Consider the following 17,493-nt stretch of genomic DNA (forward strand, 5'->3'; position numbering starts at 1 on the left):
AACCATGCTCAGTTGCCCCCTGGCTGTGTGACCATGGCAAGTCACCCTCGGCCTTGGGGCACCCAAGTCTTCATTTCTCATAATGATACCTTATGCTTTATAGCTTTTAGCAGTGGACGTCTTCTCATGTGCTTACTCCTGCAAGCCTCCCAGCCCCTTATGAAATAGGCAGGGGGTGGCGATTACTGGACCCATTTCACAGATCATGACAGAGGCTGTGAGTGAGATGTCCAGCATCCTACAGCTAAGGAGGGCTCGAGCCAGGACTTGAACCCATGTTGTCTTTGCTTCCCATCTTGAGCCTGGTCCAGCATCTCAGCTGCCTCCTAAGTAAGAAGGGAGAACTCTGGGCTCCTTCTGTTCTCAGCTCAGGATTGGGGGTCCCAGGGCTCTTAGTTGGGCTGTTGGCTTTTGGGTGCCAGGGGCCCAGGACTCCAGGAAAGGCTGGCCAGAGATCCTCGCTCTGGGCTGGGAACCATGGAGAAGGAAGATAGGGTAGTCCAGGCTGCCCTTGTTACCAGTTCCTCCCCAGGCCCAGACATGTGAGGTCCCTGGTGGACAGAGGGTGGTCTGGCCAAGGTCCAAGGTCCTCCTCCCACTTCAACCCCTGGTCCCCCTGAGGACTGTACCTGCCCTCCAGATATACCATGCAGAATTTTCCAGATCTCAAGACTCAGCTCCCCTGCCCTCTTTTTCTGCCTGAATGCCTTCAGCTCTGCCTCTCTTGATCTGGGTCTTCTTCATTCCCTCCAGACCCAGCCCCAACCACCTTCTTCCCTGTGGCCAAGCCAGCTCAGCGGTCTCAGGTTCTGCCCTGCAGGTGAGCTGGCTCACAGGATTAGTTAGTGCTCCGAGGTGGCAAGGAGGGCAGCGACTGGCTGCTGTGGCCCCGAGCCCCCGGGGGTCTGTGTGGGCTGGGGACAGCTGAGCTACTTATGGTCAGCCTCAGACCATGAGCAAGTCACTTCTCCTCTCTGACCACCGGCTTCTTTCTGAAAATTAGCACGCCATCTTCCTCACCAGTCACTGTGAGGCTGGCGTGAGATGCAATGGATAAAACACCGGCCGCTGAGGCTCTTGGGAAACGCTGGCCACTCCCCTTTTCCTGCACTCAGCTTGGGTTTCATTCCTCTTCCACCACCCAGTCCAGGGGCTGGGTGTCTGGTTGGGCCTTGGTGTCAGGCCTGAACTCTATCTGCTCAGGTTGGGGGTGTTCTAGGCAGATAACGGGATGATTGGGCAGACAGACAGAATCCGCTCCCAACAGGCTCTGCCAGCCCCACGTTGTGGCCCTGGGCACGGGGCCTCCTGAGCCTCAGTTTCCAGGCCTGTGGAAGGGGTGCATGCCTGTGACCTGTGTTCCTAGGGTCACACGGGGCCTCCTGGGAGAGCTGGAGGAGTAGGGGTGGGCATTCAGGTGGCCTGAAGCGCTGTGTTCTCCCTCCCAGGAGCCTGGAGTCTGGCCAGTCACAGTTCATTTCCATGTCCACTTTCCTCCTGCAACACAAACAGTCCCCATTCCCTCTGGCCCCCCGGAGGCTCACCAGGCTGCTGTGTTCCTGGCTCTGGACCTGGTGTGCGGGGTTGCCAGCCCTCCAGGCTCCTTTCTTCCTGTGCAGCCCGGAGAGCTGGCCCAGGCCCAAAGCACCACCTGACGGAAGGAGGGTCCCTGTGCTGAGAACTCTCGGAACCCCATGCCTGGTCCCTGGGGCTCACGGGGGGCACAGATCCTAGCAGCAAGCCCCTTTCCTTTCCACTTTATCTGTCTGTCTGTCTGTATACCCTCCTCCTCCCAACTCCATGTGGCCCGGAACCTTCTCACGGTGATAATAATCGCCATACTTCCCTTGATTGTGCGAGAGCATTTTTATTCTCCAAGACTGTCTCCTCCCTGTAAGGTAGGAGTGAACTGTGGTTATCCGAGACAGGGGAGGGAACTTTTAAAAGCCTGCAGTGGGGGCCTCATGACCTGTCTCCCCAGCCCCATTCCCCAGCCCTCAGTGGCCGTTCTTATCTTGGCTGCATTTTGCCGCAGGCGTGCCCCTGGAGTCAGGAGTGAGAAGTGGGTTGTGAGAGGGTGAGGGTGACAGAGCCCTAGATCTCCAAGGTCAGGGTGGCAGGTTCCCTGCTTTAGGGGCTAGCAGAGGGACTACCCCCACGGCCGAGGCAGGGCAGCTGAGGGTGATGGACGAGGAATGAGAGTGTGGGGCTGCCTGGGCTTTCGTCTCTCCTCCCCAGGGCCCGAGCTGGGGAGGTTCCAGGGGGCTGTTTGGGACCTGGGTGCTCATTTTGGTGGCTTAGGTGCTGCTGCCTGAGGTCAAGTCCCTCATCCGGCTTCAGCTCCTTTAGGCCTGGGAGCAATTCTAGCACCTATCTGGTGATAAAGACCCAGTTCCTCAGGAATCAGCATGTGTGTGTGTGTGCACCTGTGTGTGTGTGTGTGTGTGTCTGTGTGTGTGCGCCTGTGTCTCTGTGTGTATGTCTCTGTGTGCGTGTGTGTGCCTGTGTCTTTATGTGTGTGTCTGTGTGTGTGTGGGCCTGTGTCTCTGTGTGTGTGTGTGCATTTGTTTCTGTGTGTGCCTCTGTGTTGTGTCTGTGTGTGTGTGTGCATGTGTTTCTATGTGTGCGTGTATTTCTGTGTGTGTGTGTGTGCCTCTGTCTGTGTGTGTGTGTTTCTGTGTGTGTCTCTGTGGTGTGTGTGTGTAGGAAGAGGGGGTGCTTGTCCAGGCACTGCTTGGCACTCCCTGAATCTGGGGGAGGCTGAGGCTGAGAAGAGCGGGCTGAGGAGGGAATGGGCCTTGGTTGAAGCTGGTGGGAGAAGGGTGGTGCTGGCTGGTCCATCCGTGAGGCCACAGGGGGAGGCAGCGCTCTCGGCTACAGAGGCAGGTGAGGGCACAGGGGTGGTCAGGGGGCAGAGCTGAGCTGGCTCCTAGGGTGGTGTCCTGCCTGGACCAGTAAGGCCTGCAGTCCTGGTCAGGGGTCGCCTCAGGGCCGCCTGGGCTCTTGCATGGAGACCGCAGGGCCTGAGGTCTGGAGCTTGAAGCCCTGGCTGCCCTGGAGGCCCTCTCCACCAGAGGTGTCTGTCCTCCGCCTATCATTCTCTCTCTCTTTCCTTATCCCTGCCTGTCTCCCTCTCCCTGCCTCTCTTTTTACCTCCCCTGCCACCAGCATCCCCATCAGTCTCCTGTGCCTCTGAAGCCAGGGCATCTCTGGAGGGCCTAGCAGGGGCTGAGGGGCCACCCTGGCCAAGCCCAGCGTAGGGGAGCTGTCCTGGCCCTGCCCCTCTGTAGTCCCGGGGGCCCTGGGTAGGGAGCCCCCTAAGGCTGCGCTGGTCTCCCCCATGACCCGCTTTCCCGCCCCAACTGCCATGTGTCTGGGCCATTTACATGTCCACTGCCCTGCCTGGGAACTGGGGGCTGGGTTCTGCCCGCCGTGTGGAGGTGCAGCCCTTCCCCCCAGCCTCGGGGGGCCTGGACCCCTGCAGCTGACCGTGGAAATGGGTCCCCTGGGCTGTTCCTCCCTGGAGCCCATGCCTGCCACGGGGAGGACTGTCTGTGCTGGAGTCTGGGGTGAGTGCCCCGGACACTCTGGGTGTTCAGAGGCCCTCGGGATGTGAGAAGAGAGACTTGAGATCTGGTCTCAAAGAAATAGGAAGAGGGGAAGGTTGGAGGAAGCCCCAGAGAGACAGACGGACAGATGCAGATGGGAAGAGACGGTGAGGAGGAAGGGCTGCAGGACAGAGCAGGGAGGCCCCAGAGGCCCCGCCCCGGCCCCTCCTCCCCTGGCTGAGCAGGGTGGAAGACCCCGCTCCATCCCGCCCCTCTCCTCCAAATTCTTAGAGTCACAGACCTGCCCCTACCCTCCTTCCTTCCCCATCTTTTCTGCATTTCCCCCCAGGACTCATGAGAGACAGCGCCCCTATACCTGTGTGTGCAGTTCTTTGCCATTCCTGTGTCTCACTCACCTCTCTCTGTCTGTGTCTCTCTGTCCATCAGATATTCCCAAGGCCAGGATAGCTCTTAGGCCTAGGAAGGTGCTGAGAACTACAGCTTGGGAAGTAGGAAGTATTAGTCCACTTTTCAGATGAGGAAACTGAGGCTCAGAAAAGTTAAGTGACACTGAGGGGTGGGCAGAGCCAAAGTTTGAAGCTCTATCTGCCCAATGCCCACCCCAGCTACTCAGACTGAGATGATCAGGGCTGCCAGATAGTGCCCTGTGTGCGTCTGTGTAGGAGAATGTTCTGGGGAGGCTGCTCGGAGGAGGTGGCGTCACAGTGGCCCCATCTCTTCCTTCCTGAGCCCAGGGCGGGGGGGTGTGTGTGCTGTGGCTGCTGCCATGTGAGGTCCCTGATTAGAGTTTCCCCTCCTTCTCCCTAATCACCTTGCTGAGGGCCCACACCCAGCTCCCAGTCTCCATTTCCGCAGCCCTGACTCAGAGGTGAACCCCTCTTTAGGCACCTGCCCCCAGCTGCCCAGGCCCCTGGGTGGGTAGGGTTTGCAAGCTGGGACCTGGCGCCTTGGCAGAATGTCTGCAATTGCCTGTGTTCAGAGGCGGGGCTGTGAAACCCTGTGAATATAGGTTGGGCCTAGGCGAGGTTACTTTAGTTTTGCATCATTAATCACTTCTTTTCTGCAGGTAGTAGGTTATGCTCAGGGCCTCTGGTCAGGCTTCGCGGTTCAACTCTCAGCCCTGTGGTCTGTGTAAACCATGGTCAAGTCCCTTTGCCACCCTGAGTCTCAGTTTCCTCAACTGTAAAAGGGGGTCAAAAGCAGCGCTTGCCCCATAGGGTCGTTGCAAGGATACACGGAGCCATGTGCAGGACTGAGCACAGTCTCTGGCAGTTAGTAACTGCAAGGGCGCTAGCTTTTGTGATTCTTGAATCCTGGGGGACATTGCTAGTGTCCAATTGCTCACTTTCCTGTCTGTCCCCTCTCCAGACTGAGCACTCCCCGAGGGCAGGGTAGGTTTCATCCATTCATTTCCTGTGTCCAGCCTGGGGCTGCCGGAGTTGGGGGTTCAATGGACTACATGGACTCAGGACGGAAACCTAACAGACGTGGCCACTTGGGGGGCTGTCTGGGAGGGCAGCCGCTCAGGCTTTCTGACCCATGAGCCGTTATTTCTTTTTGTTTTGGCTGTACTGGGTCTTCATTGCTGCGTGTGGACTTTATCTAGTTGAGGTGCTCAGCTTCTCATAGGGGTGGTTTCTCTTGCTGCAGAGCACAGGTTCTAAGACAAGCAGCCTCAGGAGTTGTGGTGCATTGACTTAGTTACCCCAGAGCCTGGGGAATCTTCCTGGACCAGGGATTGACCTATGTTCCCTGCATCGTCAGGCGGATTCTTAAACTCTGGAACACCAGGGAAGTCCCCATGAGCCATTCTGGAAGTCCCCTCTCCTTCTGGGAGGAGGAGGTTTGCTGCCCTCTTTGAGGTCGCCTCTGAGGATTAGTCCTGGGTTTACTCATGTCCTGGAGGTTCCCCCAACCCTCTGCACCCACGGCTGCCACAGTTGCCAGGTATAAGGTGAGAGTCCCACAGCACTGTGTGCTTGTCAGACCTGCAGACACCTGGCCCGGCTCCTGGATACTCTGACTCCATGGGCTTTGATGTTGGGCTTTTGTGACCCCATATGAGAAGACTTGGCAGGGGGGAGCGGTGTCACAAAGCAGGTAGGACATTGGACTCCAGAGTTGGAGGGTCTGGGACACAGTGCAGCTGGGCCACTGTCCTCCATGTGACTGGAGACGGCGCCACTGCCTTCCTGAGCCCCAGACATCCCGCGTAGAGAACAGAAGCTGTGCTCCGCACGTGGCAGGGGGTTGTGGGGTTAAAGGAGATGAGATCAGTGAAGCACCGCTCACGAGAGGATGCTGTCATAGTTGTTCGTTTCATCAGCCCTCCCTCTGCCTGGGATCTGTTTCAAGTTCTTGGGTGATGGATGGTAACTTTCCAGGGGCAGTTTGTAGGAATCTCTTTGCGCCCCACATCTCAAGGGACAATCTTTATGCATACCCTCCTCCTGCCATGCGAGGGGGGGACTCTGCCTAACACGACCTCTTCCCAGAGACTTCTGCCTCTGCCATGCTTGCTTCCTAGGGTTTGGCGAGTTGATTCCACCATCTTCCTGAACAAGCTTTGATATCCCCATTTTATAGACAAGGACAGTGAGGTTCAGGGTGGGTAGGCAGATTGCCAAAGGTTACAGGTCGCTGTGAAATGGAATTGGAATTTAAGTCTCTCTCAATTCACAGTTCATACTGTGAACTGATTTATTGTTCTGCCTCCATACCTGGGGCTGGGTAAGGGTCCTCAGAAACTGGTTGACACCCTGAGCACCCACTTGGGAATCTGGGTCTTCTTGTTAGGGCCCCTAGACTCTGGGGCTCCTGGGCATCCTCTCATATACTCCTAAAGATGGTTGGATGGCATCACCGACTCAATGGACATGAGTCTGAGCAAGTTCTGGGAGTTGGTGATGGACAGGGAAGGCTGGTGTGCTGCAGTCCATGGGGCTGCAAAGAATTGGACATGACTGAGCGACTGAACTGATCCCTTTAAATTAGCATCTCCCAAGTGATGTTCCCAAATGGCTGGTTATCTCCTCAGGCCCTGGGAGCAGAGCCCTGGCTCAGTCCTGTCTGTCCACCTCAGGGTGCTGAACAAATGTGCACTTCTCCACACGTGTCATGATGTGAAACAGGTTGGGAAGTACTGACGGCTCTAACCAACCCCCCTCCTGCTCGGTACACATACACTCCCCAGAATAGGGGGGTCCACGGTCCTCTCTGTGTCTCGGTCACTTCATCATAGAAATAAAGACTCAAGCAGGTGACGTCAAAGGCCTTCCTAGCACTGTGAATCTGAGTGTGTGAGCCTTAGCTCCCAGGGTTAGGAGGGAGCAGGGTTTGCATGGGGCCCAAGCAGCCTGCAAAAAACGTAGGAAAGGGAGTCACGGACAGGGAAAGATCAGAGGCTATGGTTCAACCTCAGCTTGAGTCTTTGGCTGCATCAGGCCTGGTGGGGAGGTTGCAAGATTTGAAGGGTCTGCTCTTCCCCAAGCTGCACCCTCTGTCAGAGCGGCCCCTTCTTCATGCCGAAGGCCCTCTGATCTCACTGCTTGGGCTTCAGAGAAAAGCAAGGAAGGGCCACATCTGTTGGCCTCATCAGCCCCTGAAGGAACAGCGTGGCCAGGATTGGTGGGGCTGATCTTTTCCTTCCTGACAGGAAGCCAAGAGTCAGGTTTTGGAGCTGGGGTGGGATAGGGGGTCAGGCAAGCAGACCGAGGTACATAAGGGTGGGGTTGGCGGGCTCCACCATCGACCTCCTTCGCTTTGGCAGCAGGTGAAGAGAGAGGAGCTCCGGTCTCAAGGCAGACCTGGAGTTCAGTCAGGGCTTAGCCACTGACGTGCGACCCGAGGCAAGTCACCGAACCCGAGTCTCAGTCTCTTTATCTGTTAAATAGGGGTGATAATATCTCAAGGGTTGTTACGGATTAAATGAGGGATGGGGGGTATGGGCTGATACGAAGACATGGTGCTGTTCCTCTGCTATTGCAGTCTGGCCAGGTAAGACAAGCAGAAGGCTTTGAGCTCTGGTTTGGGCTCTAGGAAATCAAACCAGTCCATCCTAAAGGAAATTAGTCCTGAATATTCATTGGAAGGACAGATGCTGAAGCTTCAATACTTTGGCCACCTGATGCGAAGAACTGACTCATTGGAAAAGACCCTGATGCTGGGCAAGATTGAAGGCAGGAGGAGAAGGGGACGACAGAGGATGAGATGGTTGGATGGCATCACCATGATGGACATGATGGACATGAGTTTGAGCAAGCTCTGGGAGTTGGGGACAGGGAATGGACAAGGAAGCCTGGCATGCTGCAGTTCATGGGGTTGCAAAGAGTTTGGACATGACTGAGCGACTGAACTAAACTTGGGCTCTAAAATCCTGGGATTCCTGGGAAGGTCTGATCTGGACCCGTTTCTTCCACCCCATGGTGGTGGTTTTGGGGTTTGCTCACTTGCGTTGTGAGGAGCTGATAGTGTCCTCAAAGCTCTTTACACGCCTCATCTCAGTCCTTCAACAACCCTATAAGATGGGAGGCCCTGCTAGTATCCTTGTGTTAGAGCTGAGACGTTGGGCTCAGAGAGGTTGAGTAACTTCCTCGCTGGCGGTCACACAGTAGGAAGCAGAGCTGGGATTCACACCGAAGTCCTGAAGGAAGCTGAGATCCTAATCATGCTGTTGTTTTGTCGCTCAGTCAAGTCCAACTCTTCGTGACCCCACAGACTGTAGCCCACCAGGCTCCTCTATCCATGGAATTCCCAGGCCAGAATACTCGAGAGGGTTGCCATTTCCCCTGGGGAAAGAAATGGCAACCAACTCCGAGGGCCTCCTAATTTTCCAGTTGTCCAGGGTAATAGCTTTTCCTTTTTCTGTTCTAACAAGGGGAAAAGTGCGACCAGAGAGTGAAAAGGAGGATACAGGGAGGCCAAAAAGCCAGCCCCCTGCAGGGAGTCAGCATGGGTTTCAGGAACCACATCACCTGCCACAGATGAAAACAAACACAGCCACCTGTGACCCGTCTCTTTTCTCGGGCAATCGGGACAAAGTCCAGAGAACTGCAGAGCTGGGTGGCCGAGAACCAGTGTGCAGGTGGCCTTATCTGTCGACAGGCAGGCTTCCAGAGCTGAGCAGCCAGCCAGGTTTGCTCTCTGCTCTTTCTGTCCAAGCTGCCTGTGCTCCCACGGGATCAGTTGTCCAACTCACCCAACTGGCTGGACACCCAGGTCTCAGGCAGGCTGCTGAGACACAGCCCAGAGGCTCAGAGACAGAGGCCCTGGCCCCACGGAGGGCAGAGGCCTCCTTCCTCAGGTGGCCCAGCCCCGCCCTGCTTCACCCTGCCCCCCTCGCCAGGAGCAGGGGTAGTCACTCTCTGGCACTCCCCTGTAGGTATCTAGAGGCTGGCTCGTGGCCCTGCAGAGAGGGCTTTGGACTGTTGGTCAGGAAATCAACAACTTTTGGATATTCATCATCATCATCGTAACTGGTGGCATTTATTAGACACATACTAGGTGCCAGGCGCTTTACAGATACTAAATCATGCAAGCCTCACCAGAGCCCATTATTAAGTCCATTTTACAGGTGGGAAAGTTGAGGCGTGGGGCTGAAGTGATTGCCCAAGGCCACACAGTTGGTAAGAGACGGCAGATTTGGCATCTTCGGGCAGGGATAGTGGGAGGAGGGGGCCAGGGGACCTGCATGGATCGAGCCCTACTATGTGGAGCCTGAGTCCAGTTCACCTTCACACCTGTGAGTGGTGGGTGGGTTTGGTCTCTCCATTCACTGATAAGGAGGCAGCTCTGCAGATTGTGTGGCCCGGAGGTAGCAGATGCAGGGGTGAGAACCAAGGATGACTGTGTGAAGCAGTCAGTTCTCCTTAACTCTCTATGAGGAAGGCCCAGGGAGCTGGGTCAGGGCAGCAGGTGGAAAGAGAAAAGCTCTGGACTGGGAATTTTCAAGTCCTCCATGGTGTGCTCAGCCCTGAGTTTGCTGTGGGATCTGTGCTCTCCTGCGTTCTCTGGCCCCTCTGAGAAAAGTAATGATCTCAAAAGTCTCCTCCTACACAGTGGAGGAGTGTGAATCACCCCAGGAATGTGCCTCCAGGAAGTGGAGGACAGAGCAGAGGTACAGGAAGCTTCACATGAGATTCTCCCTGGCCAGGACCTGCTGCCCCAGGGTTCCCAGGTCCGAGACATCCCCACTCAGAGCAGAGGGACCAGGCCACACTGGGTCTTGATGCATGAGAATCCCCTGGGAAGCTTAAAAAAATAAAACCCTAGTGTCCAGGAGAAGAGGAGGACAGAGGATGACATGGTTGGATGGCATCACTGACTTGATGGACTTGAGTTTGAGCAAGCTCTGGGACTTGGTGATGGACAGGGAAGCCTGGCATACTACAGTCCATGGGGTTGCAAAGAGTCGGACACGACTGAGTGACTGAAATTAACTGAGTGCCCAGGCTGCACCCTAGACCAGTTAAATCAGGATTTCAGGGGCTTGGGGGCGGGGTTAGCAGGGCAGGCACCAGCAAGGTTTAGAGCTAATTTTAAGGTTTGGCCAAGATTGGGGGCCCCTGCTTTAGCAATCGGGAGATGGGGGAAGTAAGGCCCTGGCTTTCTAGAATTAGTGACCCCATGAAACCAGAAGAAAGTGTGTGCCTGCCTGTCTTTGTGCATCTTTCTAGAGAGAGGGTTCACGGCTTCTGTCAGCCTTTTCTGACCCAGCAGAGATTAAAATTCAATCTCTCGGGAAGGGAAGTAACCCCCTCCCCACAAGCCAATGATGTTATTTTTAAGCACCAGAGACTTGCCTTTTCATACTGTTCATTCCAGTAGTCACGTATGGATGTGGGAGTTGGACCAATAAAAGGCTGACTGCCACAGAATTGATGTTTTTGAACTGTGTTGGAGGAGAAGACTCTTGAGAGTCCCTTGGACAGCAAGGAGATCAAACCAGTCAATCCTAAAGGAAATCAACCCTGAACATTCATTGGAAAGACTGATGCTGAGGCTCTAATACTTTAGCTACCTGATATGCTCAGTTGCTCAGTAGAGTCCAACTCTGCGACCCTAAGGACTGTAGCCCGCCAGGCTCCTCTGTCCAGGGGGATTCTCCAGGCGAGAATACTGGAGTGGGAGTATACTGGAGTGCCATCCCCTCCTCCAGAGGATCATCCCAACCCAGGGAAGGAACCCAGGTCTCCTGCTCTGCAGGAGGATTCTTTACCATCTGAGCCACCAGGGAAGCCCCAGCCAGTTGATGCAAAGAGCCAACTCACTGGAAAAGACCCTGATGCTGGGGAAGACTGAGGGCAGGAGGAGAAGGGAGCGACAGAGAATGAGATGGTTAGATGGCATCATCGGTTGGATGGACATGAGTTTGAGCAAGCTCCGGGAGTTGGTGATGGACAGGGAGGCCTGGTGTGCTGCTGTCCACGGGGTCGCAAAGAGTCGGACACGACCGAGTGGCGGAACAACAGCAAGAGACCCGCAGTTGCAGGATCAAAGTTGGTTTGCCTCCCTCTAACGACCTGTTCCTGACTTCCCCAGACCTTCTTTTCCTTTCCTTCTTCCTGCAGATACGCACGGAAGGCTTACGGTGTTCCAGGCACTGTCCTGGACTGTGGGTTACTGGGTAAATGAGACGGATGCAGCCCCTGCCCTGAAGGAACCATATTCTACTAGAAGCATAGAACTAACAGAACCATATTCTGTTCTAATGGGGGCTCCAGTCACGGTAGTGGAGCAGCAAGGTGGCTGCGGTGAGCAGGGCCATGTGACGGGCCCAGGTGTCCGAGCTGCATCAGGGGACTCCCCCGACCCCACACCTAAGAGCCCGATGATTTGATTGGGGCAGGGGCCAGGGGCTGCATATTAGCATATTTTGATTCCCACACGAAGCTGGAGTTGTGGCCAGCCAGCCGGCCAGCCAGCCGTGTAGATCAGGTGTTCAGAGAAGGCCTCTGGGGGAAATACCTCTGCCTGCCTAGGGGAAGGGAGGGACCCAGCCCGGGTCTTTGTGGGCAGAGTGCTCCTGGCAGAGGAACTGAGAGGGCAAAGGCACTCCGGTGGGCAGGGGCCTGGTGTACAGAACAACAGGAAGGAGTGGCCTTAGGAACGAACGTGTGATGGGGAGGACGGAGGAGGGGAGGGGCCAACCAGGCGGGGCCTCACCAGCCACGTAAGAGTCTGGATCTTACAGCGAACGCCTCGGCTCCGTCACCATTGGAGGGTTGCAGGCCAGGGAGTGACAAGATCTAGTTTGCATTTCCCAGAGTCCTCCCTGCAGTGGGCCTGATGGCCTGACGAGGGCAGGAGGGGATCCCGTGAGCAGCCAGGGAGCTGCACTGGCCCAGGTTGGAGGTGGGATGGGGAGCTGGGAGGGGCAAGGGTTGGAGGAGACCCATTCTGGCTGTGGGATGAAGGAAGGAGGAGGAGACCCGAGCGTGGCTCGGGTGTCGTGTCTGAGCCAGCTGGTGGGTCGAAGGGCCGTTCATCTCCCCGTCTCTGAATCCTGCAGCAGTTAGAGTTCAGGAGCCCCGTCCCAGGGGACCTTCAGGAGCCTTGGGCTTGGCATTTTCTGAGATGTATTCCGTGCGATGTTAGGCTGTTGAGAGATAGATGGTTTTCGGTCAGCGGTGTTTACTGCCAGGTGTCTTGGAGATGCTAATAGCCTAATGTGACCCTCTAGAAGAACTGGCACTCCATAGACTTGGTGACAGGGGAGTCTCTAGTTCCGAACGCCCTGTCTTCTAGGACTTGAATTCTGAAGAACTATCCTGGAAACTGCGTCTGCTCTGGTCCCAGCCTGTCACTTGACGGTTGAAGAGGCAGGTCTGGGGTTGGGGTGGGAAGGACAGTCACCTGTGCTGGGTCTCAAGCAGGGCAGAGCAGGGTGTCCCTTCAGAGCAGGCGCCGAGCTTAAAGCTCCAGACTCGGGGCCTGGAGGGGCCACAGCATCCCCCCCACCCCACCCCACTTGGTCTCCGCAGGGCTGTTCAGGGACATCTGGGTTCCAGTGTCAGGCTGGGGGTTCCTCCTCATCAGGTGCAGGATAAACCTACCTCCCACTCTACCAGGGTGAACTGGGGCCCAGCATGGATGAGGGGTTCTCTTAAAGAAGGGGTTCTTCCCCACGGGCTTCCCCCTACCCCCGGGGAAGGCAAGGGAGCCGTGACTGTGGGTCCTGGCATGCAGAGCTGGCGCTGAGTGCCACCCCTACACATCCCCCAGCCCACACCTTGGGACCAGACAGAAGAAGTCTGAAAAGGGAGTCTCAGCTGACTTAGGGGCAACGGATCTCAGGCCCCCTTCGAGTGACTGCACATCTGAAAAGTCCTGGTTTTCCATGTGGAAGTTCCTTCCCCTCCCCTTCACCTCTCTATCCACCTCTCTATCCATCCACCCACCCCCTCTCCGCTCACCCCTCCCTCCATCCACTCATCTGTCCATCACCCACCTATGCCTTCACCCATGTACTCATCCCTCCCTCCCTCCCTGCATCCATCTAGCCTCTCATTCAGCAAATTTTGGATGAGCCCACTTTGACCTCATAAAGGATACATCACCTTTCCCCTCAAGATATCACAGTCCATAGGGGAGATGGACAAATAAGTAGAAAGTTACTGTACAGCTTCATGAGTTATAATAGTAACCTCCATTTATTGAAAGCCTCCTTCATGCCAGGCATTTGACCCACATTATCTAGTTTAATCTCTGGGCAAATCTGCCAAGTGGGTTATATGTTTCTTCTTCTCACAGATGAGCAAGGTGAGGTTCAGAGAGGCTAAGTCACTTGTCTGAGGTCACACAGCCAGGAGGTGATAGAACAGCATTCAAACCCAGGCAGTCTGATGCCAGGGCCTGTTGTGGGGACCACTGTAGTACCCAGTGCTGCTGGAAGGAAGCAGGGCGAGGGCTCCTAACCAGCCTGTGTGTTCGTGGGGAGTGGACGGTGGTGACAAGGTTGGCCAGAGTGGCGTTCCTGGAGGAGGTGGATGTCTGGAGTGTTGAAGGATGAGCTGGAGTTAGTAAAATAGCAGTAGTATAATAATTTCATTGTACAAGCTGATTTGGTGTAGAATTTATGTATTTGGTCAATTTAAATTGAAGTTGCTTAGAAATGGTCCGTTTCCCTGCTCTAGAGTATTCCATGAAATCAGCAGCTCCTTCCTGCTGCTCACAGAGCTGTCAGCGACTGTTCCGGAATTTTGCAAAAGAGATGGGCTTGCATCTCCTTCCCTTGTTTTGTGACTGTCAAGACATCCTCGCAGGAAAGCATGGGCAGACCTCCTCGTGTTTACAGAAAGTGTGTACAGGAAAGCCTAACATCAGGAGCCTCCCTCTTTGTCTAATTTGATGTGCAAGTGAAACGCTCACCCATCGCGTCTCGGGAAAGCGCTGATGAAGACGCTTCCCCAGCTCCAGCTCATCCAGCCCTGACTGTGCCAGGCGCTGACCTCGCTTTTCTTTATAACACGGGCTTCCACTGGGCAACGAGGCCCCAGGAGTCCCTTCTCTAGCCGTGCATTGGCAGAATGAGGATTTGAACCCTTGGGGGATCCTGCATCTTCTCCTTCCTGATTATTCACTTTCTGCCACCCAGCTCACTCTCCACCAAAATCCCAAGCTATCAGCAGTCCTGGTTCTTGCCGTCTCTTCCAGACACGTGTGCGTGTACTGTCTGCTCCCCTGCGCCAGGAGCCTTCAGTCTTCTTCCATAAAAGGCCAGGCAGGGGATGTTTCAGGCTCTGCAGGCCAGTGGTCTGTGTCACAACCAGTCCACTTTGCCATTTCTTGTGATAGCTGCCATGGGCAAATACATAAAAGGGTGGGCATGGCTGGGGGCCAGGACAACTTTATTTATTTGAATTTCGTGTGTTACAAGATATTCTTTTTATTTTTTCCCACCTACTTAAAATGGTTCCCAGTCAGGGAAGGTATGATTTGGGGCTTCCCTGTGGGCTCAGCTGGTAAAGAATCCACCTGCAATGTGGGAGACCTGGGTTTGATCCCTGGGTTGGGAAGATCCCCTGGAGAAGGGAAAGGCTACCCACTCTAGTATTCTGGCTTGGAGAATTCCAGGGGTCACAAAGAGTCAGACATGACTGAGAGACTTTTCTACTTTTCTAACTACTTAAAAATGTAAAATCTGTTCTTGTGAGCCATACAGCATCTAGAGGGTGGGTTGGATTTGATGCACAGGCCCTAACTGGCCAATCCCTGCCTTACACCAACCCTTATTCTTACCTTGTGGATGAAGAGACTGAAGTTGAGACCACTAGAGTGTGACCCCAGACCCTCGGATTCTGACTTTGGGGTCTCCTCAGGGCTTGGTGGTCATTGTGATCTCACTGAGGTTGATGTCACCCTGCATCAGGGGCAACCTGGGTGTGTCCCCAGCCTGAGCTGACTTCTTGCCCTTTGTGTGGCCACCCATCTTCTGCCCAGTATGGAAGACGTGTTCATCTCCTGCTCCCAGCTTCTATAAGGGGTAGTGTCAGCACTCGCGGGGCAGAAACACTCTGTATCCCGGATCTTGGCTGACAGGTCCAGGAACAACCCATCACCCCAGGCTCTGATTCTCAGCCCCTTCTCTTCCCTTAGATGAGTCTCAGGTAGTCTCTGGGCCTCCCCTGATTGGCCAACCTACCTGTCAAACATGGGGCTGCTTGTTTCAGCATCTGAATCCACCCAGCTGCTTCCTGGAGAGGAGGAGGTGGCCTCAGGGGCCAGGAGACCTGGGTTCTGTCCTTGCTGGTCCATGTACCCTTCACCTTGGGCAAGCTCCCTCACCCTTCTTGAGCTTGTTTGCTCATAGGATGCTGAAGGGCTTACTTTGCTGAACTCCTAGTATAATTTGAGTGCATGAAGAGAGACCAGCAAGGTTGCCTGTAGTATCAGGGAATCCCAGCCGAGCAGCCTCTGCCTCCTCCTTGCCTGCAAACCAGAGCTCCTTTTAACAGTGGCCTTGGTCCTCACCACCTACTTAATGGAATCCCAGCCATTCCCAGAGACCCCTTTCTGCAGTCAGGGCCACTCCTGGGAGGCAGCACTTCACAGCCCTTGGGTCTGGAGCTATCGTGTGTGCTAAGTCGCTTCAGTTGTATCCAACTCTGCAACCGTATGGACCGAAGCCCACCAGGCTCCTCTGTCCACAGGATTCTCCAGGCAAGAATACTGAAGTGGCTTGCCATGCTTTCCTCCAGGGGATCTTGCTGACCCCAGGATCGAACCTGCACCTCTTACGTCTCCGGCACTGGCAGGCGGATTCTTTACCAGAGTGTTAGTTGCTCAGTCATGTCCGACTCTTTGCGACCCCATGGACTGTAGCCCACCAGTCTCCTCTGCCTATGGGGTTCTCTAGGCAAGAATACTGGGGTGGGTTGCCATTTCCTTCTCCAGAGGATCTTCCCGACCCAGGGATTGAACCTGGGTCTTCTGAATTGGAGGCAAATTCTTTACCATTTGAGTTACAGGGAAGACCAAAAGTGAAAGTGAAAGTCACTCAGTCTGTCCAACTCTTAGTGACCCCATGGACTATACAGTCCATGGAATTCTCCAGGCCAGAATACTGGAGTGGGTAGCCTTTCCCTTCTCCAGGGGATCTTCCCAACCCAGGGATCAATCCCAGGTCTCCCACATTGCAGGCGGATTCTTTACCAGCTGAGCCCACAGGGAAGCCCAAGAATACTGGCTGCTGCTGCTAAGTCGCTTCAGTCGTGTCCGACTCTGTGCGACCCCATAGACGGCAGCCCAGCAGGTTCCCCCGTCCCTGGGATTCTCCAGGCAAGAACACTGGAGTGGGTTGCCATTTCCTTCTCCAATGCATGAAAGTGAAAAGTGAAAGTGAAGTTGCTCAGTCGTGTCCCCATGGACTGCAGCCCACCAGGCTCCTCTGTCCATGGGATTTTCCAGGCAAGAGTACTAGAGTGGGGTGCCATTGCCTTCTCCTAAGAATACTGGAGTGGGTAGCCTAACCCTTCTCCAGTGGATCTTCCCAACTGAGGATAGGACCGGGGTCTCCTGCATTGCAGGCAGATTCTTTACGAGCTGAGCTACCAGGGAAGCCCTTCTCTACCACTAGTGCCACGTTATAAAAATCAATAAAAAGCAATACCACTCTCATCAAACAAAGTGGAATATGGTGGTTCTATGGCTCAAATACCACACCACTGCTTAAGGATCACTGTGACTCGGGCAAGTTAGTTCACTTGCCTCCACCTGCCCCCGACCCCCGCCAGAGAGGAAGACCCTCCACACTAAAGGGATGACACACTCCGACAGCTGCCCGGAGTCGGCGCTGTTCATGGGGGAGGCCAGGTGGCTGTTTTTGTTCAGTCGCTCAGTCATGTCTGACTATTCGGCGACCCTATGGACTGTCCATGGAATTTCTGGGGCAAGAATACTGGAGTAGATTTGCCCTTTTCTTCTCCAAAGGGATCTTCCCGACCCAGAGATCGAACCCAAGTCTCCTGCACTGGCAGGTGGATTCTTTACTGCTGAGCCACTGGGGAAGCGCCGGCCAGGTGGTTACGCTTGTCTAAAAATCACCCCTTTCTGAATACCTGCAACCTTGCAAGGCTGCCCTGGAGGCCCAGCCTGGACGGAGGACGTGCAGCCAGAAAAGGTAGAAACTCCTTTCCCTGTGCCCCAGCGCCGGCCAGCATCGATTGCCAAAGGAACAACCGTTTCCACACTTCTCCAGTTTCACAAGAATGCAGCCAGCGTCCCCGCTCCCCCAAGTGGTGGGGTTCTTCTCAGGAAGGGATGACTTAGCCACAGGCGGCCTGGGGCTGAGCCTGGGGCAGCCCCTCTGCCTTCACGGGGAGGAAACTCAAGCAGGGCCATGGTCAGCAAGAAAAGCATGCCTCCTTCGGCGAGAGGCTCTTTCTTCTCTTGCTGTTTTGTTCTGTGCCGGTTTACCAAGTGCCTG

At 55.1% G+C, this 17,493-nt stretch overlaps 1 protein-coding gene across 5 annotated transcripts in view; it reads left to right on the plus strand.

The window, feature by feature from the left end:
• The window catches only part of CD82 (CD82 molecule), a 55,987-nt gene that overhangs the window by 11,653 nt on the left and 26,841 nt on the right, over window positions 1-17,493 (plus strand). Inside the window, exon 1 of one of the 5 annotated variants that reach the window (XM_055546933.1) lies at window positions 17,002-17,187. The exons of the other annotated variants lie outside the window; for them this stretch is intronic. The gene's annotated coding sequence lies outside the window, so the exon portion shown is untranslated. Of the gene's footprint in view, window positions 1-17,001; window positions 17,188-17,493 lie in introns of those variants that run through there. 5 annotated transcript variants of the gene reach the window in all.

This window comes from Bubalus kerabau, chromosome 15 (assembly GCF_029407905.1).
Source record: "Bubalus kerabau isolate K-KA32 ecotype Philippines breed swamp buffalo chromosome 15, PCC_UOA_SB_1v2, whole genome shotgun sequence".
In the NCBI taxonomy this organism is placed as follows: domain Eukaryota; kingdom Metazoa; phylum Chordata; class Mammalia; order Artiodactyla; family Bovidae; genus Bubalus; species Bubalus kerabau.